This window comes from Macaca mulatta, chromosome 3 (assembly GCF_049350105.2).
Source record: "Macaca mulatta isolate MMU2019108-1 chromosome 3, T2T-MMU8v2.0, whole genome shotgun sequence".
NCBI lineage: Eukaryota > Metazoa > Chordata > Mammalia > Primates > Cercopithecidae > Macaca > Macaca mulatta.
Window position 1 is genome coordinate 52,455,690 of NC_133408.1, and position 18,082 is coordinate 52,473,771.

Sequence of the window (18,082 nt, forward strand, 5' to 3'; positions counted from 1 at the left end):
GAGAGTACTGCAGGCAGAGATGGCAAGTCCAAGCGTGCAAAGGCAGAGGCTGGCAGGAAACTGACCCCTGGTCACTTATCATCTGGTGTTCCAGCTCTCCAGCACAAAGCCAGGCATGGGCTCTGAACCCCCACCCGTTGAGGGGAGCCGGGACAGAAAGAGGTCCATGAGTAACCCAGGTGTATTCGTCTGTTCTCATGCTGCTAATAAACACATACCCGAGACCGGGTAATTTATAAAGGACAGAGGTTGAACGGACTCACAGTTCCACATGGCTGGGGAGGCCTCACAATCATGATGGAAAGCCAAGGAGGAGCCAAGGCATGTCTTACATGGCAATAAGCAAGAGAGCATGTGCAGGGGAACTGCCCTTTATAAAACCATCAGATCTCATGAGACTTATTCATTACCATGAGAACAGTATGAGGAAAACCACCCCCATGATTCAATTATCTCCACCTGGCTCCACCCTTGACACATGGCAATTATTACAATTCAGGGTGAGATTTGGGTGGGGACACAGCCAAACAGTATCACCAGGCAAAGGGCAAGGATCACTCTCTCAAAGATGCAAACAGAAACGGGATCTCCGAGTGGACAGTATTGCAGGGGATGGGGGTGGCTGGTGTATCCATGGGTCACCCTCCTCCCTGGCCTCCTCTCCTGCCAGCTTCCCTGCAGCCCCCTCATCTATAGGAACCTCTCCAGCTCCGTTTTAAAATTTACTCCTGAAAATTTTCACAAGGATATGGAGCCACTGGAACTCTCTTATACTGCTGGTGGGAGTATAAAATGGCCCGGCGCTTCAAACATTCATTTGGCAGTTTCTTTCTTCTTTTTAGAGACAGGGGCTTGCTCTGTCACCCAGTCTGGAGTGCAGTGATGCAATCACAGCTCATGGAAGCCTTGAACACCTGGGCTCAAGCATTCCCCCTGCCTCAGTCTCCTGAGTAGCTGGAACTACAGGCACACAATACCACGTCCGGCTAATTTTTTTTTTTTTTTTTTGAGACAGTCTCGCCCTGTCACCCAGGCTAGAGTGCAGTGGCACGATCTCGGCTCAATGCAACCTCTGCCTCCGAGGTTCAAGTGATTCTCCTGCCTCAGCCTCCCCCGTAGCTGGGCTTACAGGCGCTCACCACCACATCTGGCTAATTTTTGTATTTTTAGTAGAGACAAGGTTTCTCCATGTTGGCCAGGCTGGTCTCGAACTCCTGACCTCAGGTGATCCACCTGCCTCGGCCTCCCAAAGTGCTGGGATTATAGGCGTGAGCCACTGTGCCCAGACTGTCCAGCTAGTTTTAAAAGTTGTTTGTAGAGATGAGATCTTTGCTACGTTCTCTAGGCTGGTCTTGAACTCTTGTCCTCAAGCGATCCTCCCACTTTGGCTTTCCAAAGTGCTGGGATTACAGGCGTGAGCCACTGCATCCAGCCAGCAGTTTCTTATAAAGTTCAGCACACACTGACCATCCACAGCCTCAGCTATCCTGCTCCTGGGTATTCATCCAAGAGAAGTGAAAACAGGTGCCCACACAAAGACCTAGATGCAAATACATATTGCCTTTGTTTGTATTTACCCTAAATTGGAAACGACCCAAATGTCCTTCCTTCAACTGGAGAGAGGATAAACTACGGCATATCCACATGAGGAAATACGGGTCGGCAATTAAAAGCAATAAACTACTGATTCATGCATTAACACGGGCGGATCTCAAGTGCATTTTGCTAAGTTAAAGCAGCCAAGCTCAAAAGATTCCATACTGTATGATTCTATTTATATGACATTCTGGAAGAGGCCAGACTATAGGGACAAATGATTAGCGATTGCCAGGGGACGGGTAGGTGCTGACTAGAGAGGGACACCGGGAAATTTTGGGGGGGATGGGCCTCTTGATTGTGGCGGTGGTTACAAGATCATATAAATTTAGGCCAGGTGCGGTGGCTCACGCCTGTAATCCCAGCACTTTGGGAGGCAGAGGTGGGTGGATCACCTGAGGTCAGGAGTTCGAGACCAGCCTGGCCAACATGGTGAAACCCTGTCACTACAAAAAATTCAAAAATTAGCCGGGCATGTCTGTGGGCGCCTGTAATCCCAGTTACTTGGGAGGTTGAGGCAGGGGACTCGCTTGAACCCGGAAGGTGGAGGCTGCAATGAGCCAAGATCACACCACCACACTCCAGCCTGGGTGATTAGATTTAGACTCCATCTCAAAAAAACAAAAAAAAAACCTCACAAGATCATATGAATTTGTCAAAACCCGAAGAACTGTCTGCTAAAAAGGGGTGAATTTTGCTGTATGTCAGTCATCCTTTGATAAACTTGAATGTAAAGAAAATCCTTGGCCTGCCGGGTGGCTCAGGTCTGTAATCCCAACACTTTGGGATGCTGAGGTGGGCAGATCACTTGAGGTCCGGAGTTTGAGAACAGCCTGGCCAATATGGCGAAACCGCATCTCTACTAAAAATATAAAAGTTAGCCTGGCATGGTCATGGGCATCTGTAATCCCAGCCGCTTGGGAGGCTGAGGCAGGAGAATTGCTTGAACCTGGGAGGTTGCAGTGAGCTTGGATCGTGCCACCGCACTCCAGCCTGGGCAACAGAGCCACTCCATCTCCCCAAAAAAAAAAAAAAAAAAAAATTGCCTGTCCTAGGGTCATCCATGAGGTGGCCTCTCCCGCCCTGGGAGGGGTGTAAGGCGTTCTGCTGGAACAACAGCCCACGCTCATCAATTTCCCTCCGGCTCTTTGGTTTTCAAATTACGTCTCTGTCCCTGCCTGTCCCATATCCAATTTGCAAGTATTGCCTGGATACATGAAATCTATAATTGCTTCGAGGACAACAGCAAATTATCACCACAGGGAGTGGCAATCACTGGTCAGGCCTGCACCCTTCCTAGGGACCCCCATGCACTCAGAAAGAGCCCTGGACCCCCCCGCCCCAAGTCACCAGATTGCCATGAGCTGGTACTCCCTGGGTGGGGCGGGGCTGCCCAGCTGCCCGAGAGCCCCGGGGAGGCAAACGGACGCGGCCCTTGCTCTCGGTGCCCTCGGCTGTGAGGGACGCTCCAGAAATAGACCACACAAATTATTCTGGAGGGCATACACACCAGCAGAAGGCAACAGCGGCCTGTGTGTAAATGGAGTATAAATATGTTGTTGAAGTGACCTGTCCCCAGGGGCTGAGCGATTCTGCGGCTCTGCCAGCTATGGGACATCTCAGAATGTGCACCTTGGCACGGGCAGGCTTCGGGGAGGGCAGATAAGCTGGAGGCACCTGCTGCCGTCACTCTGGTCACTACCCTCAGGAGTCAGCCCCCAGACTCCTCCCTCTCCTTGACCTCCATGTCGTTTTTGGTTTTTTGTTTTTTTTTTGAGATGGAGTCTCACTCAGTGACCCAGGCTGGAGTGCAGTGGTGCGATCTCGGCTCACTGCAAGCTCCGCCCCCTGGGTTCACGCCATTCTCCTGCCTCAGCCTCCCGAGTAGCTGGGACTACAGGCACCCACCACCGTGCCCAGCTAATTCTTTGTATTTTTAGTAGAGACAGGGTTTCACTGTGTTAGACAGGATGGTCTCGATCTCCTGACCTTGTAATCCATCTGGCTCGGCCTCCCAAAGTGCTGGGATTACAGGCGTGAGTCACTGCACCTGGCCCACACCACTTCTTAATTCAAGCTACGGGTGCCCCTTTGCCTTTGGATTACATCTGCTGCGTTTCTTGTCTTACCAAGCTTACCCCTCCTGTCCGTGCTTCTCGAAGTCGTCCCCATACTGCCAGGCAGTTGGCCATTCCCCAGTCCAAGCACAGCACCCCCTTACAGACCATCCTTAGCCTCCCAAGTACCCGGGATTACAGGTGCATGCCACCAAACCTGGCTAATTTCTAAAATTTTTATAGAGATGGGATCTTGCTATGTTGCCCAGGTGGGTCTTGAACTCCTGGCCTCAAGCGATCCTCCCACCTCCACCTCTCAAAGTGCTGGGATTATGGGCGTGAGCCACTCCACACAGCCTCATGTCTTCTTTACTTGAAGGTCACTCTGAGATCTGTTTTTGCCTCTCCACCACTCCCCACAAAGCAAACTCAAGGCTGAACTACCCTCCTGTCTTGTCTCCCTCTTCCATTCCTGGCCTCAACGCCCCTTGCTCTTGTTGCCCAGGCTGGAGCGCAGTGGTGCAATCTTGGCTCACGGCAACCTCCGCCTCTGGGGTTCAAGCAATTCTCCTGCCTCAGCCTCCCAAGTAGCTGGGATTACAGGTGCCCGCCACCATGCCTGGCCAATTTTTTGGAATTTTTAGTAGAGAAGGTTTCATCCTGTTGGCCAGGCTGTTCTCAAACTCCTGACCTCAGAAAATCCACCTGCCTCAACCTCCCAAAGTGCTGGGATTACAGGCATGACCCACTGCGCCCGGCCTGAATGTTCTTTCAACTACCCAGCATGGCCTCCCAACTTTGTTGGCTGAAGACTTCATGCTCATCCTTTAAGATCCAGTTCAAACATCTCCTCTGGGGTAAAACCTCTCCTGGCCAGGCATGGTGGCTCATACCTGTAATGCCAGAACTTTGGGAGGCGGAGGTGGATGGATCACTTGAGGTTGGGAGTTCGAGACCAGTCTGGCCAACATGGTGAAGCCCTGTCTCTACTAAAAATACAAAAAACAACATAAAAAAACCTTGCCTGATCAACACCAGCCACTTCCTTTCCCTCATCTCCCATCATAGAGGTTGTCCTCCTTTGATAGCCTACAGTCCCACGCTATGTCTATGAGATGACTTTCCTGCCACTATGGACAGCTGGGCTGTTGGTGCATCACAGCCCTAGGAGACAGTTCATCTCACAGTCTATGTGAAGTATGCCCTTAGAGTTGTGCAGTGCACAACCTGTGCAACTGCACATGACGGTGCCAAGTGCTTCGCACGATCTATTACAAATTATACTTTAAGGGTCTACTTCCCTCAGTAGACACAGCTCTCAGAAGCAAGGACAGACGGTCCTCCGTACACACACCTCATATCTGACACTGGCTGGGCATGGAATCAACACTCAAGGATTGCTGAGCAAAGGGATGGACTGTGGCCACACACTTGCCTTCAAATTCAGAGACGCGTCAATGAGAACAAACCCTGCCCGCCCTCATGTGGTATCACCTTGACTTAATCCTCCTCTGGGACAGGCTAAGGTCTCCAGTTCTAATTCTCTCTCTGCCTTTTCTAATGAGTCATGGCCGGGTCCACATCCCAGATTCCGGGCCCCTGGGGTTTGTGGCCTCTCTGTACTCTGTCTACAAAGAGCTGGAAAGAGGAGCAAATGCCAGAAAGTACCCAGTGTGGTGCTAAGTGCTGTTAAGAAACTCCAAGCAGGAGGCCAGGCCAGGGGGATCACTCGAGTCCAGGAGTTTGAGACCAGCGTGGGCAACATGGCAAGACCCCATCTCTACAAAAAATTTAAAAATTACCTGAGCATGGTGGTGAGCCCCTGTAGTCTCAGCTACTCAGGAGGTGAAGGTGGGAGGATCACTTGGGCCTGGGAGGCAGAGGTTGCAGTGAGCCATGATAGCACCACTGCACTCCAGCCTGGGTGACATAGTGAGATCCTGTCTTAAAAAATAAAAGACGCGGCTGGGCACGGTGGCTCAAGCCTGTAATCCCAGCACTTTGGGAGACCGAGACGGGCGGATCACTAGGTCAGGAGATCGAGACCATCCTGGCTAACACGGTGAAACCCCATCTCTACTAAAAAAATACAAAAAACTAGCTGGGCATGGTGGCAGGCGCCTGTAGTCCCAGCTACTCGGGAGGCTGAGGCGGGAGAATGGCGTAAACCCGGGAGGTGGAGCTTGCAGTGAGCTGAGATCCAGCCACTGCACTCCAGCCTGGGCGACAGAGCGAGACTCCGTCTCAAAAAAAAAAAAAAAAAAAAAAGACGCAAGCTTGATTCCTGCAGGGTCTCCATGCCCTGTGTCAGCCAGACTCTGCCAAGGTCACCTACTAGCTTGTCTGGGAACAAGCCAGGACCTTTGGAATTAACAGCCTGGCCTGCCGGGTGCGGTGGCTCATGCCTGTAATCCCGGCATTTTAGGAGGCTGAGGGAGGTGGCTCACCTGAGGTCGGGAGTTCAGGATCAGCCTGGCCAACATGGTGAAACCCCATCTCTACCTCTACTAAAAATACAAAAAATTAGCCAGGCATGGTGGCGGGCACCTGTAGTCCCAGCTACTCGGGAGGCTGAGGCAGGAGAATTGCTTGAACTCCAGAGGTGGAGGTTGCAGTGAGCCGAGATCGTGCCACTGCACTCCAGATTGGGTGACAGAGCAAGACTCCGTCTCAAAAACAAACAAACAAACAAAAAAGAGCCTGGCCAGCGGGGTTTTGAAACAAGGCCAGGGCCTTCACTGCTCAAGTCACCCACCCACTCAAACCAGAGAGGCTCTGCAAACAGGCCTCAAGACAGGCATCTTGGATGTTACGGGCACCTGTTTACAAAACCTTCTCGGGACTTACTTAAAGCAGGTCCTTTCTCAGCCCACTTGGGATTACAGCACAAGCGTGGAAGGACAGGGGTGTTTCTTGCAAAGTGTGGCCTGTTCTGTCTGGAATGAGGGAGGTCTGGCCACATCTCCTGCAGCCTGTCCGAGTGAGGGAATGAAGGGATGAGGGCCTCACCTGCTTCCGGAGACCGCCCACCCTTGCCCCTGCCAGCCAACTTCTGGCTGTCTCCCTGCTGATGTTTTTCTGATATGGCTAATAGTAGCATTCATTCATTCATTCATTCATTCCTTTAGAGACAGGGTCTTGCTCTGTCACCCAGGCTGGAGTGCAATGGCATGATCATAGTTCACTGTAGCCTCCAACTCCTGGGCTCAAGTGATCCTCCCACCTCAGCCTCCTGAGTAGCTGGGACTACAGATGTACATCACCATGGCTGGCTAATTTTTAAAGTTTTGTGGAGACAGGGTCTTGCTCTATTGTCCAGGCTGGTCTCAAATTCCTGGCCTCAAGTGATCCTCCCAAGCCTCGGCCTCCCAAAGTACTGGGACTACAGGTGTGAACCAGTGCGCCCGGCTGACAGGGGCATTTTAAAACATGCAGTGAGCAGCCGGGAGTGGTGGCTTACGCCTGCAATCCCAGCACTTTGGGAGGAAAAGGCGGGCGGATCACGAGGTCAAGAGATCGAGACCATCCTGGCCAACATGGTGAAACCCCGCCTCTACTAAATATATAAAAATTAGCTGGGTATGGTGGTGTGCGCCTGTGGTCCCAGCTACTTGGGAGGTTGAGGCAGGAGAATCACTTGAACATGGGAGGCAGAGGTTGAAGTGAGCCAAGATCACACCACTGCACTCCAGCCTGGCGACAGAGCGAGATTCCGTCTCCAAAAAAAAAAAAAAAAAAAAAAAAAAAAAAAAAAAGCAGTGAGTGATAGAAGTGTTTCGGGGCCACCGTTGTTCCTGGGGTTTTTCTTCCCAGAGGAAAATCAGGGGGAGGGTGAGTGCCAGGCTTTGTTCTAACCAGCTGCAGTTTTTTAATCTGTTTCTCCCGGGTTTTCAATGGGTCTCTCGTGTTATTTACGTTTCATTTCTCCTGTCTTCGTAGCAACTAGAAGCTGCCCTTTCAAGTTTTACTTAGAAAAAAGCCCTTAATTGGATCTGCAATTAGAAGGGCGATCCTGAACAGGAGTTATTTTGCTTTAAGACAGAAAATAGGCCGGGCGCGGTGGCTCAAGCCTGTAATCCCAGCACTTTGGGAGGCCGAGGTGGGCGGATCACGAGGTCAGGAGATCGAGACCATCCTGGCTAACAAGGTGAAACCCCGTCTCTACTAAAAAATACAAAAAAAAACTAGCCGGGCGAGGTGGCGGGCGCCTGTAGTCCCAGCTACTCGGGAGGCTGAGGCAGGAGAATGGCGTAAACCCGGGAGGCGGAGCTTGCAGTGAGCAGAGATCCGGCCACTGCACTCCAGCCTGGGCGACAAAGCGAGACTCCGTCTCAAAAAAAAAAACAAAAAAAAACAAAGACAGAAAATAAGGTGGGGTGTGGTGGCTCACGCTTGTAATCCCAGCACTGGGGAAGGCCGAGGCAGGCGGATCACGAGGTCAGGAGATCGAGGCCATCCTGGCTAACATGGTGAAACCCCGTCTCTACTAAAAAAAGAAATACAAAAAATTAGCTGGGCTTGGTGGTGGGCGTCTGTAGTCCCAGCTGCTCGGGAGGCTGAGGCAGGAGAATGGTGTGAACCCAGGAAGCGGAGCTTGCAGTGAGCGGAGATCGCGCCACTGCACTCCAGCCTGGGCGACAGAGCAAGACTGTCTCAAAAAAAAAAAAAAAAGAAAATAAAATGTGCTTGTGTCACAGGTGACCAGGAGAATCCAATCAGACAGCGTGGGTGATGGCGCTTGGCAAATTCCAGGGTGATTATGGAGCAGCAGGACTACCAAAGGGGACAAATAGGGCAGAAGAAATCACAAATATCTGGGGAAAGCCCCGGGGACCCAGGCTTCCTCCCAGGAGAGTATACCTTCTGCTTGTCGGCTCTTGGTGCAAAATGATCACTGATTTCAGGTCTCCCCAATTCTCACAGCCCCCAGCCTGACTTCCTTTCACCCCCACCAGCCTATCACCTCCCCAGCCATGGCAATATCCATCATAGTACTGAGATTAATCACTTCCAGGTCTGTCTGCCTTTTTTTTGTTTGCTTTTTTTCCGAGATGGAGTCACTCTGTCGGCCAGGCTGGAGTGCAGTGGTGCGATCTCGGCTCACTGCAACTTCTGCCTCCCAGGTTCAAGCAATTCTCCTGCCTCAGCCTCCCAAGTAGCTGGGATTACAGGCGTGTGCCACCACGTCCGGCTAATTTTTGTATTTTTAGTAGAGACAGGGTTTCGCCATGTTGGCCAGGCTGGTCTCCAACTCCTGACCTCAGGTGATCCTCCCACCTCAGCCTCCCAAAGTGCTGGGATTACAGGCGTGAGCCACCGCGCCTGGCCCCATTTCTGTTTTGACGAGCAAGAGACAAGGCTGCATCTCCCTCCTCCAGGACCCCATGCCCAGCACAGGGCTTGGTACGAGGTCTGTAATCAGTGTGACCTGAATGAATGTGCTGTGGAATGATTCCCATTTCACAGACGGGAAAACCGAAGCTTAGTTGGGTTAAAGCAGTTAGCTGCCTGGGGTCTGCCGAGCCGGGGCTGAGCTGCCTCTACGGGTTGGGGGCTTCCTGAAGGCAGGTGGGACTTGCAGCATATGCACCATGACTCAGCATTTCCAGTCTGAGACATCCACTCTTTACAGATGTGTAACGGGAGACACGGACGAGAGGATCCGTGACAGCCTGTTCTCGGTAACAAAAACCTGGCCACAGCCCAGACGCCCATCGGCAGGAGAGGACATGAAGAATGGCAGAATATTACCCAGCAGGCAACATGAACCATCCACAGTTTTAAGCAAACAGATAAACAAGTGTCAGCAATATCACAGCACTGAGGGTGGAAAAACAAGTCCCCAAACATTGTGTAAGGCAGGGTACACTTTTTTTTTTTTTTTTTTTTTTTTTTTGAGACGGAGTCTTGCTCTGTCGCCCAAGCTGGAGTGCAGTGGCGCGATCCTGGCTCACTGCAAGCTCCGCCTCCTGGGTTCACGCCATTCTCAAGGCAGGGTACACTTTTTACACAGTTACAAGTACCTATGATTTAAAAACAACAAAAAACAAAAAACAAAAAAAACAAAACACTTGGCCAGGCACAGTGGTTCATGCCTGTAATCCCAGCACTTTGGGAGGCCAAGGCAGGTGGATCGTGTGAGGTCAGGAGTTCGAGGCCAGCCTGGCCAACATGGTGAAATCCCATTTCTACTAAAAACACAAAAATTAGCCGGGTGTAGTGGCACATGCCTGTAATCCTAGCTACTGGGGGCACAAGAATCGCTTGAACCTGGGAGTTCGAGGCCGCAGTGAGCCGAGATTGTGCTGCTGCACTCTGGCCCAGCGAGACTCTGTCTCAAAAAACAAAAAACAAAAAAAGCAATGCTTTGGAGTTGGCGATCTGATCCTGTGGTCTTGGGCATATTTACACAGCTACTGAGCCTGTTCCCCAAACTTCCAAGAGGGCTATATACTGTCTGCCTTCAGGAACCAGGGTGGGGAATCGGTGTCACTTTGTAGATAAAAGCACCAGGTGACCAGCGTGGGCAACATAGTGAGACCCTGTTTCTACAAAAAGTAATCTAAAAAAGAAAAAATTAACAGGGCCTGGTAGCATGCACCTGTAGTCCCAGCTACTCAGGAGGCTGAGGAAGGAGGATTGCTCAAGCCCAGGAGGTCAAGACTGCAGTGATGAGCTGTGACTGCACCACTGCACTCCAGCCTAGGTGACAGTGTAAGACCTTGTCCCAAAAAATAAAAAATAAAATAAAAAAAGCACCAGGCAGCCGGGCACAGTGGCTCATGCCTGTAATCCCAGCACTTTGGGAGGCCGAGGGAGAGTGGATCACCTGAGGTCAGGAGTTTGAGACCAGCCTGGCCAGTGAAACCCTGTCTCTACTAAAAATACAAAAAAAAAAATTAGCCGGGTGTGGTGGTGGGCACCTGTAATCCCAGCTACTCAGGAGGCAGAGGCAGGAAAGAATTGCTTGAATCTGGGAGGCGGAGGTTGCAGTGCGCCAAGATCGCACCACTACACTCCGGCCTGGGTGACAGAGCGAGACTCTGTCTCCAAAAAATAATAAATAAAAAATAAAAGCACCAGGCATGCTGTGGTTGCTTTCATAAACAGCACCATTTCTGTTTTTGGATAATGGCACACTTCCCTGGTCTTCTCCCGACATAACCGGAAGCTCATTCAACCTTCTGTGTTCCTTACACCACAGCTGAGAACACACACCGAGACACACAACCTCTGACCTTTCCAAGCATGCAGACAGTTTGTGTCAACATGCTGAAGACCACAATGGAAATATGTGACCCTAAAGCAACCTGCAGTCCTGCCCTGACACTATGAATTGGGACACAACATTCTCTGGAGGCCTTGCTATTAAAGGACTTAGGGGACATGCTGGGGCATGGGCTGGAGTTGTTGTCCTGTCACCTGGTAACACCGGGAGTGGCCCTGGTTCCCGGTCACACTCATCTCCTGCGGCCACCACCACTCCAACCCTACCGTGTACTGCTGGCCTGTGGGGCTGGGTGTTCCTGGGAGCCGCCTCAGCTGGCCCCATCCTTAGATGGCCCCTGCCCAAACCCAGCCTCAGCAAAGACCTCCAGCTCAGAAATCCCCCTCCCTGCCACCGGGGCCCATCCACCCCTTGCTGGGTCAGCTTAACCCTCCTTCCCCCAGACCTCTTCCACCCCTGCCCCTCTGCCACACTCAGCAACCCCAACATGCACCCCAGATTTCCTAAGACACAGACCAACTGGGGAGCGCACCCTCTCAGAAAGTCTCTGATCATTCGCCCATTTTTTTTTTTTTTTTTGAGATAAGGTCTTGCTCTGTTGCCCAGGCTGGAGTGCAGTGGTGCAATCACAGCTCACTGCCGCCTCAGACTCCTGGGCTCAAGTGATCCTCCCAACTCAGCCTCCCAAGTTGCTGCAACTATAGGGACACATCACCATGCCTGGCTTTTTTTTTTTTTTTTTTTCATTTTTTTTTTGTAGAGACAGGGTCTCACTATGTTGCTCAGGCTGGTCTCGAACTCCCGGCCTCGAGTGATCCTCCTGCCTCAGCCTCCCAAAGTGCTGGGGTTACATGTGTGAGCCACTGTGCCCGACCTGTCCATCCATCATCTTATCCCTTCCCTTTGGCCTCAGGAATCAGCACCCTGGCAAACTCCTTCCCCTTTTTGTGACTCTCCCAAGCACCTCCCTGAACTGTCTGTTTCATACTTGGCTTCTTAGTCTTAACAACAAACAGGATCAAGTTTCTTCCTTCCTAAAAAAAGTCTTCCTTCATCCCCTTACCCCGAACCCCTGCCATTGGGCCAGCTCCTCAGGCCCTCCAGGGCATCCCGCTCCGTTCATCAGTGACCTCCCTGAGCCCAGCCCGATGACGTCTTCCCTCGCGCCTTCCTGCCCTTGACCTGTTGCCTGGACCCACATGGATGGTCAAGGCCTCCCTGGAATCTGCAATCTCCCGCACAGTCTCCTCTGACGTCTTGGACACTGACAATCCTCTTTTGCTTCCTGTGGTGGCTGCTCTTCTCCTCCCCAGTGTAGGCAGCTCTCAGGGGTCCTCTCTCATCTCCTATTACACCCTCTCCCCAGATTCTCACTCCTGGGCTTCCAACCACTGTGGCCCAGGCTCTCCCCGCAGACTTGCACTTCTCTGCCTGCACCCTGGCTTCAACAACCTTGGTTGATTCTTTCTTTTTTTTTTTTTTTTTTTTTGAGACGGAGTCTTGCTTTGTTGCCCAGGCTGGAGTGCAGTGGCGCAATCTCGGCTCACTGCAACCTCTGCCTACCGGGTTCAAGCAATTCTCCTGCCTCAGCCTCCCGAGTAGCTGGGATTATAGGCGCCTGTCACCATGCCCAGCTAATTTCTGTATTTTTTAGTAGGAATGGGGTCTCCAACCCCTTATCTCAAGTGATCTACCCTCCTCGGCCTCCCAAAGTGCTGGGATTACAGGCATGAACCACCACACCCGGGCGGTTGATTCATTTTTCCCATCAACTCTCTGACATAGTTGTTGCTGCCCATTTGACAGATGAGGAAACTGAGGCTTAGAGAGACTGAGCCACCACCCTACAGATGACCCAGGTCACAGCGGGTCCCCTCAACCCTACCAGAGTTGTTGACATGTACCCTCACCCTGACAGGGTGAAAGAGAATTGCACACCAGTCGCTGACTCTCAAAATCCATTGTTCCCCCCACCACCCAACCCCGGACTTGGCCTGCAGCCAAGCACCAGGGCAGAGCTGAGGCCCAGGGCGGCCCCTGATCTGGGCCGAGAAGCTGAGTAGCTGAGTCATCTCTGAGAAGAACATTCCCATCTTCAATCGCTGCGGCTGCCTGTTGTGGACGCCCGGCTGACACGGGTAACTTGATCTGTTTACTCTGGGATTCCTAAGCCCGCAGAGTGAGGCCCTCACACGGGGCCTCTCCCCGGGCATCCTGGGCGAGGAGCCCTGGCCCAGCTAGAGCCCTGTTCCAGCAACAGACCTGAAACCCCAAGGCAGACGGGGAGGGAGGGTGCAGGAGGGGAGAGACACTTCCAGGTAAACTTGCCTGGCAAAACCTTGTCTGAGACATCAGATTTAACCAGCTAAAGTAGCAGAGAGAAGAGAATTACAAGCATTTTTTGTTTAATCTGTGGCACAGTTCGCCATCAAATAAGAAAGGGGGGTGCCAGGCACGATGGCTCACATCTGCAATCCCAGCACTTTGGGAGGCTGAGGCGGGTGGATCACTTGAGACCAGGAGTTTGAGACCAGCCTGGGCAACATGGTGAAACCCTGTCTCTACTAAAAATACAAAAATTAGCTGGGCGTGGAGGCAGATGCCTGTAATCTCAGCTACTCCAGAGGCTGAGGCAGGAGAATCGCTTGAACCGAGGAGATGGATGTTGCAGTGAGCAGCGATCACGCCACTGCACTCTAGCCTGGGTGACACAGTGAGACTCCGTCTCAAAAAAAAACACACAAAGGAGGACCTTCAGGGAGCCACCCAGATGTAGGGGTGGGGCACGAGGAAGCCCGGAATCAAGTTTGGAAAGTTATTCTGTGTTGCCTCCTCCAGCAATGCAATCCTGAACAGACAGTGGCCCAGCCTACATTTACATACACCTAGGGATGGGGAACTCACTTCTTTCTGGAGCAATTAATTCCATCTTGGAGTAGATGATTTCTAGAATCTCTATGTGGCTTCCGTTTTTTTTCCTTTTTCTTTTTTTGAGACGGAGGCTGGCTCTGTCGCCAGGCTGGAGTGCAGTGGTGCGATCTCGGCTCACTGCAACATCCACCTCCCCGGGCTCAAGTGATTCTCCTGCCTCAGCCTCCCGAGTAGCTGGGACTACAGGTTCGTGCCACCACGCCCGGCTAATTTTTGTATTTTTTAGTAGAGATGGGGTTTCACCATGTTGGCCAGGATGGTCTGAATCTCTTGACCTCATGATCCACCCACCTCGGCCTCCCAAAGTGCTGGGATTACAGGCGTGGGCCACCGCGCCCGGCCCCCTTTTGGTTTTTAAGAAACAGTGTCCCACTCTGTCGCCCACGCTGGAGTGCAGTGGTGCAATCATAGCTCACTGCAGCCTTGCACTCCTGGGCTCAAGGAATCCTTCTGCCTCAGCCTCCCAAGTAGCTGGGACTACAAGCATGCACCACCATACCAGGCCAATTTAAAAAAATCTTTTTATGTAGAGACAGGGTCTCACTATGTTGCTCAGGCTGGTCTTGAATTCCTGGCCTCAAGCCATCCTCCCACCTTCACCTCTGGAAGAGTTAGGATTATAGGATTGAGCCACCATGCAGGGACTCAGAGTCCCTTGATTAGCATTTTAAGGGGCAAGAATTTTAGCATGGAATAGATCATCTTTAGACAAAAACCCAGGATCAGAGACGCGATGGGATCTGCCAGAGGTCACACCTCATACCCAGAGGTCACACCCTGCACAAGCCAGGACCAGAACTGGGAAGATCTTTCACCTCCAGCAGTGGCCCATCCCCCTGACACCCACCCAGACTCTTCCTGGGTCCACCTGCTGTGTGCCACTCGATTCACCATGCCCCCAGACTGCCCTTCACCAAACCCTCTTCGGTCGACCCCTTGGGGACCTCAAATCCAGCCTTTTTCATCCCTGCTGTCATCTCCCAAGCCTCTTCCTGGGTCTCCTGAGACCCCGTCCATCCACGCTGTACAGTACAGGCAAAGGCACTTCTCAAAGCACAAATGTGATGACCTCGCTCCTTGGGTCAAGCACCTCCCGTGGCTCCCACTGCCTCCATGAGAACACCAAGGGCCCCGGCATGGCTCCCAGCTCTGTGATTTGGGCTGTTTCTGTCCAGCCCCCGTGTGGCCACTGCTGGGCCCCTCCTCGTTCCTTAGTGTGCCATATCCTCCCCGTGGGACCCTCACTCCACTCCCCAGCCTTCAGGTCTCAGGGCGGACACCTTCACGAACCACGCTCCACTACGTCCCCTCCTCAACACTGCCCACATCTCCCCTCCAACCATCAGTACCTATGTAGGGAGGTGTTTGGCCATTAGGTCACGGCTGAAGTTTACCAACTCCACCCTGGTCTCAGCTGCTGAGTGGGCAGAGACCAAGGCGGCTTCGTCACTGCTACCCCAGCTCCCAGTTCTGGGCGAGCCTTGCAGTATTTGCTGATTGACTCTGCACCTGCCTTGGGTGCCAGGGGGTGCTCCTGGCCTGTGGTGATGTGGGTGGGGGCACTGGGAGCTGGACAGGAGGGTGGTGCACCAGGCAGACAGAGCATCCCCTGCTCACTATGGAACCTCAGCCCACTCCTTGTCCTGGCTTCAGTTTCTCCAGTTGTACAGTGAGATGACTGGTGTGGGCAATCCCCGAGGGTGGGTCACGGTCCCATGCTTCCCACATATCCAATTACGGAGAATGTGATAAAGGCCACTGAGTCTCCCATCACCAGGCAGGCAGGGCACCTTCATGGGCTGAGGACCTACAGACGCTCACACCTTCCAGCTCGCCCAACTATTGTGTGGTTGGTGGTTAGGTGCGTGGGGATTTTCTTTTTCTTCTTTTTTAGACAGGGTCTTGCTCTGTCACCCAGGCTGGAGTGCAATGGCACCAATCATAACTCAGTGTAGCCTCTAACTCCTGGGGTTCCGTGATCCTCCTGCCTGAGTAGCTGGGACTACAGGCGCGTGCCACCACACCCAACTAATTTCTTATTTTATTATTTTTTATTTCTGAGACTGGGTTTCACTCTGTCACCCAGGTTGGAGTACAGTGGCAAGATCTCAGCCCACCGTAACTCCTGCCTCCCACATTCAAGCGATTCTCTTGCCTCAGCCTCCCGAGTAGCTGGGATTACAGGCACCTGCCACCAAGCCTGGCTAATGTTTTTATTTTCAGTAGAGATGGGATTTCGCCACGTTGGCCAGGCTGGTCTCAAACTCCTGACCTCAAGCGATCCACCGCCTTGGCCTCCCAAAGTGCTAGGATTACGGGCGGGAGCCACCACACCCAGCCTAATTTTTTATTTTTTATAGAAACAGGATCTTGCTATGTTGCACAAACTGGTCTTGAACTCCTGGCTCAAGAGATCTTCCTGCCTTGGCCTTCCAAATTGCTGGGATTACAGGTAGAAGCCACTGCACCCAGTCAAAACGTGTTTTTAATCAGATAAAATCTGAGCCTGGGCCATGATTTCTTATAGATATGTATTTTTTTTAACCCCAAAGTCGGTTTTTACAATTGTGGCATAACTTGCTATAATAAAATGTACAATTTTCAGGTAATTTTCAGGTGGACAATTAGATGCCTTTTGGCAAGTGTATATCCCCCACTTAACCAGCACCCCAATACGTATATTGGACATTCCCATCATTGCAGAAAGTGTTGCGTGCTCCTTTCCCAATGACTGGAGGCAGCCACTGCTCTAGTCTCTAGTGCCATGGATTCATTGTGTCTGTGTTGTGCTTCAAAGCCATGGAAACATACACATTGTGTACTATTTTCTGCCTGGTTTATTTTGCTCAGTATATTATTTTTGAGATTAATCCAGGCTGGGTGCAGTGGTTCATGCCCATATCCAACATTTTGGGAGGCTGGGGTGGGACGACTGCTTGAAGCTGGGAGTTCAAGGCCAGCCTGAGCAACATAGTGAGATCCCATCTCTACAGGAAAAAAAAAAAAAAAAAAAAATAGGTGGGCATGGTGATTAGTCTCAGCTACTCAGGTGGCTGAATTGGGACGACTGCTTGAGCCTGGGTGGCAGAGGCTGTGGTGAGCTATGATCGTGCCACTGCACTCCAGCCTGGGTGACAGAGCGAGACTCCATCTCAAGAACAAAACAAAAATTAGCCAGGCATCATGGCATGCTCCTGTAGTCCCAGCTATTTGGGAGGCTGAGGCAGGAGGATTGCTTGAGCCCAGGAGGTCCAGGCTGCAGTGAGCTATGACTGCACTACTGCACTCCAGCCTGGGCAAAGCAAGACCCGGTCTCAAAAAAAAAAAAAAAAAGAAAGAAAGAAAGAAAGAAATTCCCTCCGTCGGTAGGGCTGAATGACCTAATACCCTACAGCAATAGAAACACAGGCTGTCTTCTGCATTTTGAAATGCAATGTGGAAAGAAAAAAAAAAAGCACGCCTCAGAATATCACAGGCTGCCAGGTATCCTTTCCATACATATAAATGGGACAAAAGCCTTTGCAAAAATCAAGGGAAAGATAAATGCAGGTAGACAGCAGTTACCATCAATGTCATGGTTGCTGTGGGGGGCATTGTTATTCAAACGATAAACAAACATAAAGCAAAAGCAGGATCCATAAGTATGTCACGAACCAAAAACTATGAGTCATCAAATTCTGCACGCCTGAGGTCCATTAAAAAAAAGGAGCCTGGTGAGGTGGCTCCCGCCTGTAATCCCAACAGTGCAAGGCTGAGGCGGGAGGATCGCTTGAGTCCAGGAGTTCTACACCAGCCTGGGAAACATAGTGAGACCCCCATCTCTACAAAAAAAAAAAAAAAAATAGCTGGGTGTGGTGGTGTGCACCTGTGGCTCCATCTACTTGGGAGGCTGTGAACCCTGGAGTTGGGGGCTGCAGTGGGCCATGATTGTGCCACTGCACTCCAGCCTGGGTAGAGCAAGACCCTATCTCAAAAAGACAAAAAGCAAAAACAAAAACAAGATAAAAGGGTCTGAAATGTTTGAGGGTAGGTGACAGTAGATGTGACCTGGTTTTTTTTTTTGTTTTGTTTTGTTTTGTTTTTTGAGACGGAGTCTCGCTTGTCGCCCAGGCTGGAGTGCAGTGGCCCCATCTCAGCTCACTGCAAGCTCCGCCTCCCGGGTCTACGCCATTCTCCTGCCTCAGCCTCCCGAGTAGCTGGGACTACAGGCGCCCGCCACCTCGCCCGGCTAGTTTTTTGTATTTTTTAGTAGAGACGGGGTTTCACCGTA

At 51.7% G+C, this 18,082-nt stretch overlaps 1 protein-coding gene and 1 long non-coding RNA gene across 3 annotated transcripts in view; both read right to left on the reverse strand.

The window, feature by feature from the left end:
• CASTOR2 (cytosolic arginine sensor for mTORC1 subunit 2) overlaps positions 1-18,082 on the reverse strand; it is a 67,870-nt gene that overhangs the window by 23,615 nt on the left and 26,173 nt on the right.
• LOC144339814 (uncharacterized) lies at positions 9,508-17,656 on the reverse strand. The gene is made up of 4 exons (XR_013415220.1): positions 17,336-17,656; positions 12,623-12,918; positions 9,880-10,269; positions 9,508-9,748 (listed from the first exon to the last, which is right to left on the reverse strand). It is a non-coding gene; the product is annotated as an uncharacterized LOC144339814 (long non-coding RNA).